The sequence below is a fragment of the Macaca nemestrina genome, chromosome 15, assembly GCF_043159975.1.
Source record: "Macaca nemestrina isolate mMacNem1 chromosome 15, mMacNem.hap1, whole genome shotgun sequence".
Classification (NCBI taxonomy): Eukaryota; Metazoa; Chordata; class Mammalia; order Primates; family Cercopithecidae; genus Macaca; species Macaca nemestrina.
The window spans coordinates 107710274-107725401 of NC_092139.1; the positions used below are offsets into that span (position 1 = coordinate 107710274).

Consider the following 15128-nt stretch of genomic DNA (forward strand, 5'->3'; position numbering starts at 1 on the left):
TTGAGATGGCTCAGAGCACTTTTGGTAGCCAGCCAAGGCAGCTATCACTCATGAAATCTGCCTTCCCCTCCAGCAAAAAGCCAACTGTATAGAACACCACATATAGAGCGCTAAGAATAGCACAGCGCTCCAAGAACATAGTGCACTTGGCCTGCATACAAGTGTGCAGGGCTTAACGAGTCTTTTTACTCTGAAAGCTGGGTGGGTTGGAACAAACAAACAGAAAAATATTTTCCCCAAGTAGCATGCAGAGAGGAAATGAAAGCGAGCACAGGAGAGTACCCTGGCATAGCATTCTCTGACCTGGGCTGCTTTTTCAGGGTATGAGTTGATTCCACAGGCACCAAAGCATGCCTGTAAGCCCTACGGTGCAGATACCCTCACCCCATTCATTGGCTCAACATTCACACCAGACTGAACAAGCCCCAAAAGTCCTGTCATTGGCCGTGACAAGAATTGAAACCCATCTTCTTCACAATAATTATTTGATTGACAGATTGGCTTCCTTCCTATAAGTATAGAAAGCAAGGGCAGGTTCCATCCAAAGCCACAGTTCTGGGTGATGAGAGCTGTCAGAGCCCAGAAAAGCCCCTGAACCACATCCCACTATTTGTTGGAAGAAGAAACTCATCTGTGGGCCTATTCATAAAAGAGTCTGGGAAGATAGGGTCCTTAACGGTGTCTGGATGTAATACATTATGGGAGGTTTCACTTTATAACTTTCTATATTGTCTAAAATATAGAATATTATATTGAGTTAAAATAATATTTACTCAATGTAACTTTTTTTTTTTTTGAGACAGAGTCTTGCTCTGTTGCCCAGGCTAGAGTGGTCGTGTGGCTCACTGCAGCCTTGAACTCCAGGCTCAAGCAATCCTCGCATCTCAGCCTCCCGAGTAGCTGGGACTATAGGCGCAGGCTGCCATGCCCAACTATTACTTTTCTTTCTTTTTGTAGAAATGGGCTCTGCCTGTGTTGCCCAAGCTAGTCTCAAACTCCTGGCCTCAAGCAGTCCTCCCCGCCTTGGCCTCTCAAAGTGCTAGGATTACAAGCGTGAGCCAATGTGCCTGGCCTCAATGTTACTTTTATGATCAGAAAAACAGCCATCTTATTTGGAAATTATTTTCCTATTCTCAAGGGGACAAATACAAGAAGGTTTCAGGCATTTGCTTTGTCTCTGGGAGGGAAGGCACATTTGCTTTGTCTCTGGGAGGGAAGGCACAATGAGGTGGCACAATGACAAATAGCTGAAGCCTTTATAGACAAAGATTCTAAGAAGAGCAGGCTTTGGCCATCTCTGGATATTCCCATTCTGCTCCCTGCCACCAGACAGCAAATGTTGTAGGTCACCACACATCACCAGTCTCTTGCCTAGCTAACCGTAACTCATTCTTTAGTTCTCTCTGTAGATGTCACTTCTTCCGGGAAGCCATTTCTGTCCCTCCGAGATGGAGTCCCATGTCCCTACCATTTGCTTCCAGGGCACCTTCTCACAGCACTGCACCATGGTTATCTGCTTATCTGCTGGACACCCCTACTAAACTGAGGTCCTTGAAGGAAGAGAGAGTCTATTACTCATCTGTGTAGCCTTTGTAACTTAGTAAAAGTGCCTGACATGCTCACTAAACATTTACGGAATAATTATTTATTTGGGGGCCTTTTACCATCAGAACAATGTGAAGGACACAAAGATGAAAAATAAACCATCTGCTTCAAGGTACTTACAACTGAAATGTATCAAACAATTACCCAGAAAGTCAAGTACCAAGTTAAAATAGGGGTCCAAGCAACCAACTTTGAAGGTTAGGAAGGTTTTAGATTCTGAATGTTTCTCATTCACTGTGTTTTTGAGTTCAGAATCCCCATACTGGAAGGCTAATATGGGGTATGTGCATACAACTGTACGGATTCACGTTCTTACGACCTGTATTAGAATTTGACGCATGATCTTTCTTCTGTCTTTCTTGCATTGGCCCTAGGAATACACGCCACTTACTCTTAATGGACTTTTATGAAATACCTTGGCTTCATTTGCTGAAAGGCTCTAAGTGTTGAGCATCGTTACTATGTTACAATGGTTGTTTTATTATTAAAGCAGTGCCTGGGAGGTTACACAACAGCTTGGATCAGGAAGCGAAACAAGGGCGGTGATCCCACTGAAGCTACAGGGGATGGGGATTTGGGACGGTAAAATGTTAATTATCCGAGATGGAATGTGGGCTAGAGTCCAGCGTTGTGCTCCTGGAGATCATTTCGGTCCCAAAAGCTCACGGCTGGCACTCTGGCAATGGGTCCTAAGCATCCTGCCCTCCTCTGGCTGAAATGTTGGATTCACTTCGATGAAAGCTGCTCCAGAGAAAGAACCCAGTGGCCACCAGCCAGGAGCACACGTCTTGCTCAGCATCAACTATCCTGGAAGACTTCCAGGAGCTGAAGGGCTGTTCTCTTTGCATGCAATAAATTATTCATTTCTAAGACGATTTGTTCTGTCTCTCTCTTTAGACTTGATTTCTCCTAGTTTTCCAGCTCTTGAGGACTCTCTCCAAAGAATGAGTTGTAGATGGTTGGTCAGGGGTTGTGAGTGGGGGGGGAGGCTTCACATAAAAGGATGGCAGAAATGTCTACTTTAACTTAAAGGGGAGAGGAATGGGTCCTGGGGAGGAGGATGTGGTGGAGGCAATGACAACCTCTCCATAGTAAGTCCCCAAAAAAGTCACTTCCAGAAACTGAAGACTTTTTGAGTTCCAAATGAAAGTTTTTAAGATGCTGGGTTGACTGCCAGTATATCGTCTAAGGTGGAGGCACTAACGCATAATAAAAAAGAGTGACGTCTCTGGAGTTTGACCCAGGACCAGATGCCAGGCTCATCAATTACTTTGTATCTGGATGACCTTGGGCAAGTTTTCTAAGCTCTCGCCAGCCTTAATTTCCCATCTATAAAAACTGGATACTGCATTACTCCCAGGTTTAACCAGATAATGGTTGTGAAGAAAGCAGTCCAGTACTTGGCACAAAATAGGCATGCAATACATGGGAGTCACTATTATCGTCAACTACTGGCCAAACAACTGGAGTTGACCCCAAATCCCCAGTAAACAATTAACCGTAGCAGAGCGAATCCGGATCTGACGCACCTATTTGCCCAATAAGGTGCCAGGAAATAACACAGTGGAGTCAAACCAATGGTATTAGCTCTTGTTGTTGGACGGGCTTTCTTGCTGTTCCACCAATAGCTTGAAGATTTGACTGGGGAGTGACATCCTGACAGTCCAATGACACACAACCAGCCCACACTCTGCACTTCGGAGGGGATAAATCAAGGAGCCGGCACGTATAGATTCCGTTATAGGGCAGTACTGGATGGAAAGACGAGCTTAGGGAAACAGCGCCGAGGCAAGGCACTAACTAGCTAAAAATAAAAAGAAAAAAGACCATGGTTGCGCCAAGCCAGCTCGGCGGCCATCATGCTCTAGTTTCCCCTGAGTCTCTTTGGGTCCTCGACCGAGGAAGCGGCCTCTGGGATGCTGAGGGGGTGTGTCCCCGCATGATTGGCTCAGGCAGCTCAGCCAATCCTAGCTCGTTAAACGGGAAGCACTTAACCAATGAGGGGCTAAGGCAGCAACGAGGAATTGGAGGGGCGGAACGACAGCTTGATGGGCACAAAAGGCAGCCAGTGAGAGCCGGAAGCATCCTCCCTGCGGCCAATGGAGTGGGGCTCTGGGCGGGCCCCCGAGTGTTTGTGTTGTGGTTTTGGGGGAGGGATGCGGAGGGGAAAGTTTGTTTATTTTGTTTTTAGTTTCTGGGGTCCCCGTGCTTCTGCAAGGCGAAACGGGAGGGAGTGACCCCCGCGACCCTCAGTCCCCCTACGACGTCGCCTCCATAGTCTGCGGAGAAGCGAGGACTGCGCGCCTCGCTTCACAGCGGAACGCCGCGTACTTGGAGCCGGCACGGCTCGGGGGTGAGTGAGGTGCGGCGGCCGCGCCGTCCTTCCCCTCCCCCGCGCCCTGCCAGGACGGAGCGGGGCGGCCGGGGGTCGGCGAGGACGCCCCCGGGGGCGCGCGGCGCGGCCCGGGGCGGTGAGCGGAGGCGCGGCGTGTGCGTGTCCTCGCGAGGGAGCGCGCGTGGGGCGGGGAGCGGGCCGGGGAGGGGGCGTGAGCGCGCGCGGGGCCGGTGTGGCCGGCGGCGCTGAGCGCGCGCTCCACGGGAGCGGGAGCCGCCGAGATTTGAGTCGAGGGGCGGGGAGGGATTCGGGGCGACGTCCGGCGCGCGGGCCGAGCGCCCCGAACGGCCGGGGAGGCACGGGCGGGCGCGCGCGCGGCTCCGGGCGTCACGCGCCAGCAGGTGTGAGCTGGGGGAGGGCTTCCGGGTGGGCTGGCCCGGCCGAGTTGAGTTCGCTTCCCGTCTCCTGGGGGCCCCGGCGCGGGTGCACCCTCCCGGCCCGCGGAGGCGCGTTCGTCCATGGCTGTCGGTGGCAGAGGGAGGCGTCAGGCCTCGGAGCCTCGGGTCCCTGCGCAGCGTCCTCGCCTGTGTGCAGGACCTGCGTGACAGGGTGAATGCGTTACACACCCTTCCCCAGGGCCCTGCGTGTGCGGCCTCTTGGGGAGGCGGCTCAGACTCTGGACAAGGAAACGAGGGGCACTGGAAATGGTTTTACACCTTCCCCTGCCCGGTGCCCTTCAGTTCCAGACTACTGGGTTTATTCGGCTGTAGAGGCTAAACATCCGATCCAGTGAGACACATTGTAGTGGTTAAAGACGTCCAGTAACGGTCACCTCTAGTCAAGCGCCTTAAGGACCAGCTTATTCTGAATTCTTTGGAATTCAGGTTACCAGCCTGCGACTTTAAGTTCGTGCTTCCTCATGTGTTTTGGCCGTGTTATTACTTTTTAGCATCAGTGCTAGAGATTGAACGAGAGGATGGTGAATTTCAAGTTGGTCATTTGTATTATAATTTAAGCGAAATTATGCAAAATTGGCCAAAGACATTTCTTCATAGTGAATAAAACTTTAGTGCCCCCACCAACAGTTAAGTATATATAGAAAGTGTGTAGAAATGATACACATTAGCATTTTGTGAAAGTTTACTAATAGAGGTTACTTCTTTGCTGTGGGAGATGTCAGTAGTATTAAGATTTCTCTTGATTTGGAGACTCATCAGTGATCTTCGCTTTGAAACTACAGATGTGTTTTGGGTAGTGTTGTGTAAATGACTCTTGTAGAGCGGAACTTTTAGCACGTTGTCTCTACAGCGTGTTGCATTGCTGTAGGCAGGTAGTGGGAGGGCTATGAATGTAGTGTCCACTTGCACGAAGGCACACTCACCAATATCCAGAACGCAAATCAGACTGCCTTGTCCCACGTGGGACGTGGTGATGATGATGATGATAATACCTTTATATTTTCTTAGTTCTTGAGTATTATTAAGTGCTTATCCCAAACACCATTATTTGAGCAGAGTGGTTTCTGATAGAAATTCTGTAGCTGCTTTTCTATGGTAACATATAAATGTCATGCCCTTGAAAAAAATTTCCCTTATTCAAATGGAAGCACTTAAAAATGTTTTAAAGTCAGAGCAATGCTACTTGTTGAAATGGCAGTAATCATACTAGCTAACATGTGTCGCATGCTTACTGTATGCCAGCCTTTTTCCATTTTTTCCTTCTAATTCTTACCCCAAGTTTGTGGGGTAGGTATCATTACTATTCTATGAAAGAGAAAAGGCATCTCCGAGAGCCACACAGCTATGCATTTCAAGGGCATAGGTTCAGTCTCACGTCTCTCTGGTTTGAGAGCCAACGCGTGTTTCATTTTGCCTCCTTCCTGAATTATCAGAGGGAGAAAGGGCGCTGAAAAGTAGAGAGGACTAGAAAAGGAGAATACCACTGATGATTAGGTTGCCCATACCTAAGAATTTAAATTAAGCTGGGCGCAGTGACTCATGCCTGTAATCCCAGCACTTTGGGAGACCGAGGCGGGTGGATCACTTTAGGTCAGGAGTTCGAGACCAACGTGGCCAACATGGTGAAACCCCGTCTCTACTAAAAATACAAAAAATTAGCCAGATGTGGTGGTGGGCGCCTGTAATTCCAGCTATGAGGAAGCTGAGGCAGGAGAATCGCTTGAACCCAGGAGGCGGAGGTTGCAGGGAGCCGAGATCATGCCATTGCCCTCTAACCTGGGTAACAAGAGCGAAATTCAGTCTCAAAAAAAAAAAAAAAAAAAAAAAAAGTTTAAGCTCATTCTTGGCTTTTAGAAATTAATAACGTTTTTGCAAAAGTACATCTTATTTCTTCCCTGTTTAATTTTTATAAAGATTGTAAAAATACATTTTAGTTCAGAGTTCAAGGCTTTCAGAGCCCTCGGTGCAGATCTCTGCTCCAGTCCCGGGCTATTGTGATAAATTGTGTGCTCTTCCAAGGACTAAGTGTTATTCATTTTTCTATCCAGCATAGTGCTTGGCACATAGTGGGAACACAGAAAATGTTAGTTGACTAACATCTGATTCTAAGAAGCAGAATCAAAGTGTAGATTTTGGATTCGTTTTAGTCGTTGAATTATACAGTTTTAGATTAACAGGACGATAAGAACATGACTAGTTCATGTGCAAAATGCGTGTTTTGAAAAAATACTTAAATGGAGCAACTCATGGGATCTTGGAAAATTCTGCCAGTTTGCTGGATCTCTCCATTCTGCTATCATGTTTGAGCTACTGTTCCTCTCACTTCCAGAGTTCTGAAAGAGCAGTCTATGCTGGCTACTTCCCTTCCTTCACGTCTTCACTACTCCGTCATTCTTTAAACTTTTGCAGCCAGATTGTTCCAGGGTTGCCAATTACCTAGTGGGTAAATTTCCCACACTGGCCGGGCACAGTGGCTCACGCCTGTAATCCCGGCACTTTGGGAGGCTGAGGTGGGCGGATCAGGAGGTCAGGAGATCAAGACCATCCTGGCCAATATGGTGAAACCCCGTCTCTACTAAAAATACAAAAAAAATTAGCCAGGTGGGGTGGCGCATACCTGTGGTCCCAGTTACTCAGGAGCCTGACGCAGGAGAATTGCTTGAACCAAGGAGGCGGAGGCTGCAGTGACCGAGATCGCACCACTGCACTCTAGCCTGGGCGACAGAGCGAGACTACGTCTCAAAAAAAAAATTTTTTTCCAAAACTCTCTTTTCAGGTTTCATCCTTTTCTGTCTCCCTGCAGCAGCCAATCCTTTTTGACAACCCCTATCCCTTTAAAAACTTTTTAAAAAATAACATACAGTAATATTGACTTTTTGTGTGTGTTTACAGTTCTGTGAATGTTCACATATGAATGCACACAGTCAGGATCAGAACGGTTCCATCACTCCAAAAAAAAAACTCCCTTGCCCCATCCCTTTGGATCACAGCTTTCTCTTTCCTTTCTCCTTCCTTCCTTCCTTCCTTCCTTCCTTCCTTCCTTCCTTCCTTCCTTCCATCCATCCATCCATCCATCCATCCATCCATCCATCCATCCATCCATCCATCTTTCTTGTCTTTCTTTCTTGTCTTTCTGATGGAGTTTCGCTCTGTCGCCCAGGCTGGAGTGAAGTGGCATGATCTCGGCTCACCACAACCTCCGCCACCCTTCGCCGCCACAACTTCACTGGGTTCAAGCGATTCTCCTGCCTCAGCCTCCCAAGTACCTGGGATTATAGGTGCGCATCACCAAGCCCAGCTAATTTTTGTATTTTTAGTAGAGACAGAGTTTTGCCATGTTGGCCAGGCCGGTCTTGAACTCCTGACCTTAGGGATTTCACCATGTTGACCAGGCTTGTCTTGAACTCCCGCCTTGGCCTCCCAAAGTGCTAGGACAGGGGTGAGGCACCGTGCCCAGTCAGCTTTCTTAACGCTCTGCCTTTTCTGACATTTTTCTGACATCGTACTGTCCTTCTTTTTACCTTTTGGGGCATCATTCCTTTCCCGACTTCTATCGCAGAGAGAAACACTAAGGTCATTTACTAAGGGCTCCTTTTATTGTTTTATTTTTCTCTTTTTCTAATCCTCATAAGTATTATTTATGAGACTTAACTATCACCTCTGTATATGCTAGCCTACATATCCATGCCTCACCTTTCTTCCATACTCCAAAACAAAATCCATATTTACCTGCTGGCGTTCTTTTTGTTTTGTTTTTGAGACAGTCTCGCTCTGTTGCTTAGGCTAGAGTGCAGTGGTATAATTTCGGCTCACTGCAACCTCTGCCTTCCGGGTTCAAGCGATTCTCCTACCTTAGCCTCCCAAGTAGCTGGGATTGCCGGTGTACACCACCACATCTGGCTAATTTTTGTATTATTAGTAGAGACAGGGTTTCACCATGTTGACCATGGCTGGTCTCGAACTCCTGACCTCAAGTGATCTGCCCACCTCAGTCTCCCAAAGTGCTGAGATTACAGGCATGAGCCACTGTGCCCGGCTGGCATTCTTTGCTACTTCTTCGTACTCAGTATGTTGAAAGTCAAGTGATGCCTCCCATTAGTATTAGTTTCTGTTAGTTATTGTTAGTTTCTATTAGTTATTATTAGTGTTTTTCAGTGGTGCCATCATCCTCTCAAGTTTGCAACCCTGGAGCATTTGGAGGGCCATATGGTAGGTAAACTCTTGTTATTTCAGACCTGGAATCCTGCTACTCAGTTATGATACTGGCTGCTGCCCCTTTGCTGCCAAGCCAGCCCGGATTCAGTGACCTGAGAGGAGCATAGGTAGCTGGAGCACTTAGAATCCCTTTAGGATTGTACCACTTCCTTGTGGTCAAAACCCTTTTATGACTTCCCATTACACTCTGGCCGGTTTAGAATTTTGCTTTTTTGTTTGTTTTTGAGATGGAGTCTAGCTCTGTCGCCTAGGCTGGAGTGTAATGGCACGATCTCGGTTCACTGCAACCTCCGCCTCCCAGTTTCAAGGAATTCTTCTGCCTCAGCCTCCCGAGGAGCTGGGACTACAGGCGCATGCCACCACGCCCGGCTAATTTTTGTATTTTCAGTAGAGACGAGGTTTCACCATTTTTGGCCAGGATGGTTTCGATCTCTTGACCTCATGATCCGCGCGCCTCGGTCTCCCAATGTGCTAGGATTACAGGCGTGAGCCACCGCGCCCTGCTGGGATTTTACTTTTTATCCTATGAGGCTTGTGTGTTCTGGCCTCTCCAACCTGCCCTCACTTCTTTTATACCCCGCCCTCCTCTCTGACCATCTTAACTGCAAGGTCCTTCTTTCAGTTCCTCAAATTGCCCAAGCCTTTTCCGGCCTTAAGGTTTTTGTCTTTGTATACACCTGCACTAATCTCTTGGCTTGGGCTGTGCTTCCTCTGCTCCCCACTAGTCTTCACCCAGCTAACTTCAGGTTCAGATTAAATTGTCACTTCAGAAAGGCTCTCCTTTATGCTCTCGTCCCACTGCCGCCATCCACCCTCAGTTAAGACTGGCAGAGCTCCTGTTATTTTTCCACAATTCATGATTCAGGACCATGTCTGTTTTGTTCACTGTATCTCCAGAGCCTGGCCAAGTGTCAGGCATACAGCAGACTTCCAGTAAATATTTGTAGGCTGTGTTGTAAGTCTGGTCTTTTGCTTTTGTTATTTATTGCTATCCTGTAGTTTTTTTTTTTTTTTTTTGAGATAAGAGTCTCGCTCTGTTGCCCAGGCTGGAGTGCAGTGGTGCGATCTGGGCTCACTGCAACCTCTGCCTCCTGGGTTCAAGCAATTCTTCTGCCTCAGCCTCCCAAGTAGCTGACTACAGGTGCGTGCCACCACACCTGGCTAATTTTTGTATTTTTAGTAGAGATGGGGTTTCACCATGTTGGCCAGGCTGGTCTTGAACTCCTGACCTCATGATCCGCCTGCCTTGGCCTCCCAAAGTGCTGGGATTACAGGCGTGAGCCACCACACCCGGCCTATCCTGTAGTTTCTTTTTTGTTTTGTTTTCTTTTGTTTGAGACGGAGTCTCGCTCTGTTGCCCAGGCTGGAGTACAGTGGCCTGATCTCAGCTCACTGCAACCTCCCCCTCCTGAGTTCAAGCAATTCTCCTGCCTCAGCCTCCCACCTAGCTGGGACTACAGGCGCCCACCACCATGCCCAGCTAATTTTTTTTGTATTTTTATTAGAGACAGGGTTTAACCATATTAGCCAGGCTGGTCTTGAACTCCTGACCTTGTGATCCACCTGCTTCGACCTCCCAAAGTGCTGGGATTACAGGCGTGAGCCACCGCGCCCAGCCTATCCTGCGGTTTCTAGTAGCCTTGCCTACCTCCTCCCCATCTCCTCTGGGACTTGATCTTACTGTTGGAAGTCCTGCCACAGTGAGATAGATTCCAGAATTGCTGAAGAGGACCCCAGTCCTGTTCTGAATTGTACCTCTGCCTGGAAGCCCTTATCACTAAGCCATACTTGATCTAAAGTAAACTGCGCTGAGCTCACTAAGTCCCACAAGCATTGCACCTTGGTTGATCAGGCTGGGGTCAGCACTTGCAGCTGTTACTCTTCCCGTATTTCAACCTGCTCTTGATTTCTTCCTCCTCCCTCCACCCAGCGTGGGCCTTCTAAAGACCTTGTATACTTTCCAGCCGAGCCTGCTCACCCTTTGACATTTTGCAGCCTGTTGATATTGACAACTGCCTCCAGTGTCTCACCCCTGCAGATTGCCCCCACACTGATCTTCCTGAAACAGCGCTTTGTTTGTGTTTCCTGCTCCCTCCCAAATCGACCACAGGCACTAAAGTTTGAAAGCCTTCAATGGTGTTTCATTGCCTAGAGGGTTTAAATGCTTTAGCTTGTTATTTAAAGTTTTTGGACTAGCACTGTCCAATAGAAATAGAATGCAAGCCACAAATATGAACCACATTTGTATAGATTTTCTAGTAGCCACATTAAAAAAGTAGAAAGGGGTGAAATTGATTTTTATAGCATTTTATTGACTTCAGTATATCCAAAATATCATTTAAATAAGTAATTAGTAAAAAAATTATTAATGAGATACTTTGCATTCTTTTTTCTAGTTAAGCCTTTGAAATCTGGAGTGTATTTTTTGCTCATATACATCTCAGTTCAGAGTAACCACGTTTCAAGAGCTCAGTAGCCACATGTGGCTAGTGGCTACCATGTTGGACAGCACAACTCTAAACCATGCTCTCCACATAGTTGAAGAGCCATACCTGGGTAATTCCAGCCACTGGCCTTTTGGTTACTATTCCCCTCACCTAGAACCAGCTTACTTATTCAAATGTGCCAAGCTTCCTTGCCAAGAAACACAAGGGGACCCAAGATTAAAATTTAAGTTCTCATCATATTCTCTGAAAACTTTTAACAATGTTTTGGGTATCATTGTTTTTTCATATAGTGATTACTTACAGTATTTACCAATTTACATTATAATCAGAGGTAATATTACAATATTTAACAACAGATAAAGCATGGACCCATAAGAATGGGTGTCTGATGAGTTAGAATTGATGCCAGCTGTACACCGCCTCGGTGTTCTCATTTGTGTGTACCTGCTTAATAGCAACGCTGTGTATTTTGTTTTGTTTTGTTTTGTTTGAGGCAGGGTCTCACTCTGTCACCCAGGCTGGAGTGCAGTGGCGCAAACATGGCTCGTTGCAGCCTCCATCTCCTGGGCTCAAGCAGTCCTCCCACCTCAGCCTTCTGAACAGCTGGGACTACAGACATGCACCTCCACACCTGTCTCATGTTTTATAGAGACGAGGTCTCACTATGTTGCCCAGGCTGGTCTCAACCTCCCAGGCTCAAGCAATCTGCCTGTCTTAGCCTCCCAAAGTGCTGGGATTACAGGTGTGAGCCACCGTGCCCGGCCTGTGTATTGTCGACTTCCCGATAAGACTGAGTTTCTTGAAAGCAGGCATTTATCTTACCCCCTTTGCATCCCTAGAACAGTTTCTGACCAGACCTATAGTAGACAGTGTGTAAATGTTTTAAATAAATGAACAAATGTTACCTTCTATTCCTTTTATTGTTTTTTTGTGCTATTCTTTGTCTTTCCAGTTAGAAACTGATATGTAAGTCCTTTGAGGACAGAGATCATGAATTATGAAGGAGTATATGTCATATTTGCTTGATTGTCTTCATAGGAGCATTTCACTATCCTCCGAATGCCAGTTTGTGCTTTCTTTTTCCCCCAAACCACCTTATTGAGGTATGATTGACATACTAAAAGCTTTAGGTACTTAACGTATACCACTCGATGTGTTTGGAGTAGATTTTCTTTTAACAAAATAGCAATGTTTAGATATTGTTACGGATTTTCAGGTTGGGTCATTAATGAAGTTTGACAGTCTTAATGAGACTGACTTTCTTTGTGGTTTATAAACAGGCTCCGAAAGCAGCTTCAAAAGTAGAGGTCCAAAATAGTTCCATAATTATTATAATTAATGCAAGTCTTCCAGAATTGGGGCAGAGTTGGAGAGTCTCTGAATTAGGAGTCAAAAGTCCTGGATTCATTTGTATTGCTGACATTTGCTTGAGTGCATACTGGGTGCCAAGCGCAGGAATGACTGAGAATTCAAAAACTACAGTATGAAAAAAAAAACAAACCCCTTGAACACAAAGGTGAAATGATTAATTCTTCCGAGGAAGATTTAATTTCTCTCTGTTCTCTTAGACTTTACTCATTTCTGACATAGACTACATTATATCATGTTTATTAGTCTGCCTCTCCTGCTAGATTGCACATTTCTTAAGTGAGAGTATTGTAGTCGTCTTTGCATCCGTAGACACATACTGTACTGTCTGTCATATCGTAGACACTCAAATGTTTGTTAAATAAATAACTGGAAGTAAGTTACTTAGTTTTGCAGAGCCTTAGTTTTTTCTTTGGCAAGAAGGAACTTCTCTGCTTCAGAGAATTGTTGAAACCGTAGTGAGAATAATCTTTTAAAACTACAGATTTGTTCTGTATATATCTTAATTTAAAACATTTACTTAAAAAACAAGTGTAAATCTGATCATATTTCTCCCCTGCTTAAACCTGTTAATAAGGCTGGCTGCACCGGCTCGCACCCGTGATCCCTGCCCTTTGGGAAGCTGAGGCGGGCCAATATCTTGAGCTCAGGAGTTCAAGACCAGCCTGGGCAACACAGCAAAACCCTGTCTCTACAAAACATACAAAAATTAGCCGGGCGTGGTGGTGCCTGCCTATAGTCCCAGCTACTCGGGAGGCTGAGGTGGGAGAACAGCTGGAGCCTGGGGGTGGAGGTTGCAATGAGCCACGATTGTGCCACCACACTCCAGTGTGGGTGACAGAGTGAGACCCTGTCTCAAAAACAAAAAACTGTCAATGAGGCCTAAAGACCCTGATAAGAACCTGAATTCGTGTTCCTGCCTTTTTCACTGACTGCCCAGTGAAGTTTCTGCCAACGTCCCCTGCCTCTTTTCCTGCCGTCTTCCCCCTTGCTGACTGTACTCTCACCATACTGACCGTCTTCAAGTTCCTGAAATGTATGTTCTTCCCTACCCAAGGTCCCTTCCTTGAGCATGCTATTCCCACAGCTGGAAGCCCCCAGGCCCAACCTTAGTTGATGCCTCTTCAATACTGAGCTCAGTGTGTGTGTCACTTCTTTAATGACTTCCTAATCACCCTGCCCCACATTAGAAGATATCAATTGTATAATTATTTAATTTGTATATTCTATTTCCCCTTCTGGAAAATAGCTACATGAATAAAAATACTCTGTTTTATTCACATTTGTGTCACTAGCATCTAGCACTGTGAGTTGCACATAGTAGATCCTCAATAAATATTTTTTCAAATGAAGTTAAGAAAGAAAGAATTTAAAATGGAATTTCTAAAATACCTCATTTTAGGCAAAGCTCGGTGGCTCATGCATGTAATGCCAGCACTTTGGGAGTCCTAGGCAGGCAGGTCACTTGAGTCCAGGAGTTCGAGACCAGCCTGGGTGATGCGGTGAAGCCCATCTCTACAAAAACAAAAAACAAAAAACAACAACAACAACAACAAAAAAAACAATTAGCTGGTTGTGGTAGTGCGCACCAGTAGTCCCAGCTACTTGGGAGGCTGATACAGGACGATTGCTTAAGCCTGGGAGGCAGAGGTTGCAGTGAGCTGAGATTGCACCATTGAGCTCCAGCCTGGGTGACAGAACAAGATTCCGTCTCCAAAAAAAGAAAAGAAATATGCTTGGGCTTGACATGATGACACTCTCACTAAACATTTGAATGCATAGACATGCTGAATGCTGTGCTAGGAGCTCGGAATACAGGGGTGGGGTGAAAGGAGATCTTTGTTCCCAAGGAATGCACAGCCAGGTGGGTGAGACAGATGTGGACACAGATGAGTGCCATTTAGTGTAATAAGTGCTGTGATAGACAGTACAAGGGGTGCAGTGGGGATGAAAAGGAGGGTCATCAACACGGTGGAGAGGTTGAGAAAGCCTTCCCAGGGAAGGTGACACTTGCACTAAGTTGTGGAGGTAAAGGCCATTTCAGGCAGAGAGAACAGCCTGTGCAGAGGCATGAGGGAACGTTTTTAGTATGTGGAGAAGATGACCCGCACAGAGGTGTGCTTTACAAGGCTGGCACTAGGGTACAGGGTTAACAGCTGACTTACAGTTGAACTGTGATATGTCAGACTCAGCCTCTTACACTGCACTGCAGTTTAGGACGGGAAATGACCTTAGAATAATGATCTGACCCTGTATATTAGGATTCGTATAGGCATAGAGTACCATTCAGGGAAGATAATCATAAACCACAATGGCACTTGTCACTTCTAGTTAATATACTTGCTTCAGTGGTGTACCTGCAACCATGCAAATGATGTTAGGTGGAATTAGAAAGTGGTGACTCATTTAAGCTTATCTGTAGGAGCAGAGAGTAAAGGAAGTGACTTCTAGATCACCTGAGGTGAGTGCTGATACCATCTCAAATGGGTCAGACTCTGAACCAGTGAAAGGGAGGAAATCAGAAAAGAGGACTACCGCTAAGGGCCTCTGGTGTATGTTCTGGGAAAGACAGTTCCTACAGCTTGAAGGTCTTTACATATCTCCAAGTGGTTCAGTGAGCTAACATTAATTTAATTCTCAACCATATTTGAAGAAAGGGAGATTAATTGGATGGAAATGTAGCCCATTTTCCTTTATTTA

General features: G+C 46.3%; 1 protein-coding gene across 8 annotated transcripts in view; it reads left to right on the forward strand.

The window, feature by feature from the left end:
* Positions 1-3737: 3737 nt before the first annotated feature.
* The window catches only part of LOC105464406 (trinucleotide repeat containing adaptor 6B), a 298465-nt gene continuing 287074 nt past the window's right edge, over positions 3738-15128 (forward strand). For 3 of the 8 annotated variants that reach the window (XM_011712270.3, XM_011712268.3, XM_011712276.3), the window contains exon 1: positions 3738-3958. The gene's annotated coding sequence lies outside the window, so the exon portion shown is untranslated. Of the gene's footprint in view, positions 3968-15128 lie in introns of all 8 variants that reach the window. The other 5 variants (XM_011712279.3, XM_011712278.3, XM_071080624.1 and 2 more) reach the window with 3 other exon arrangements.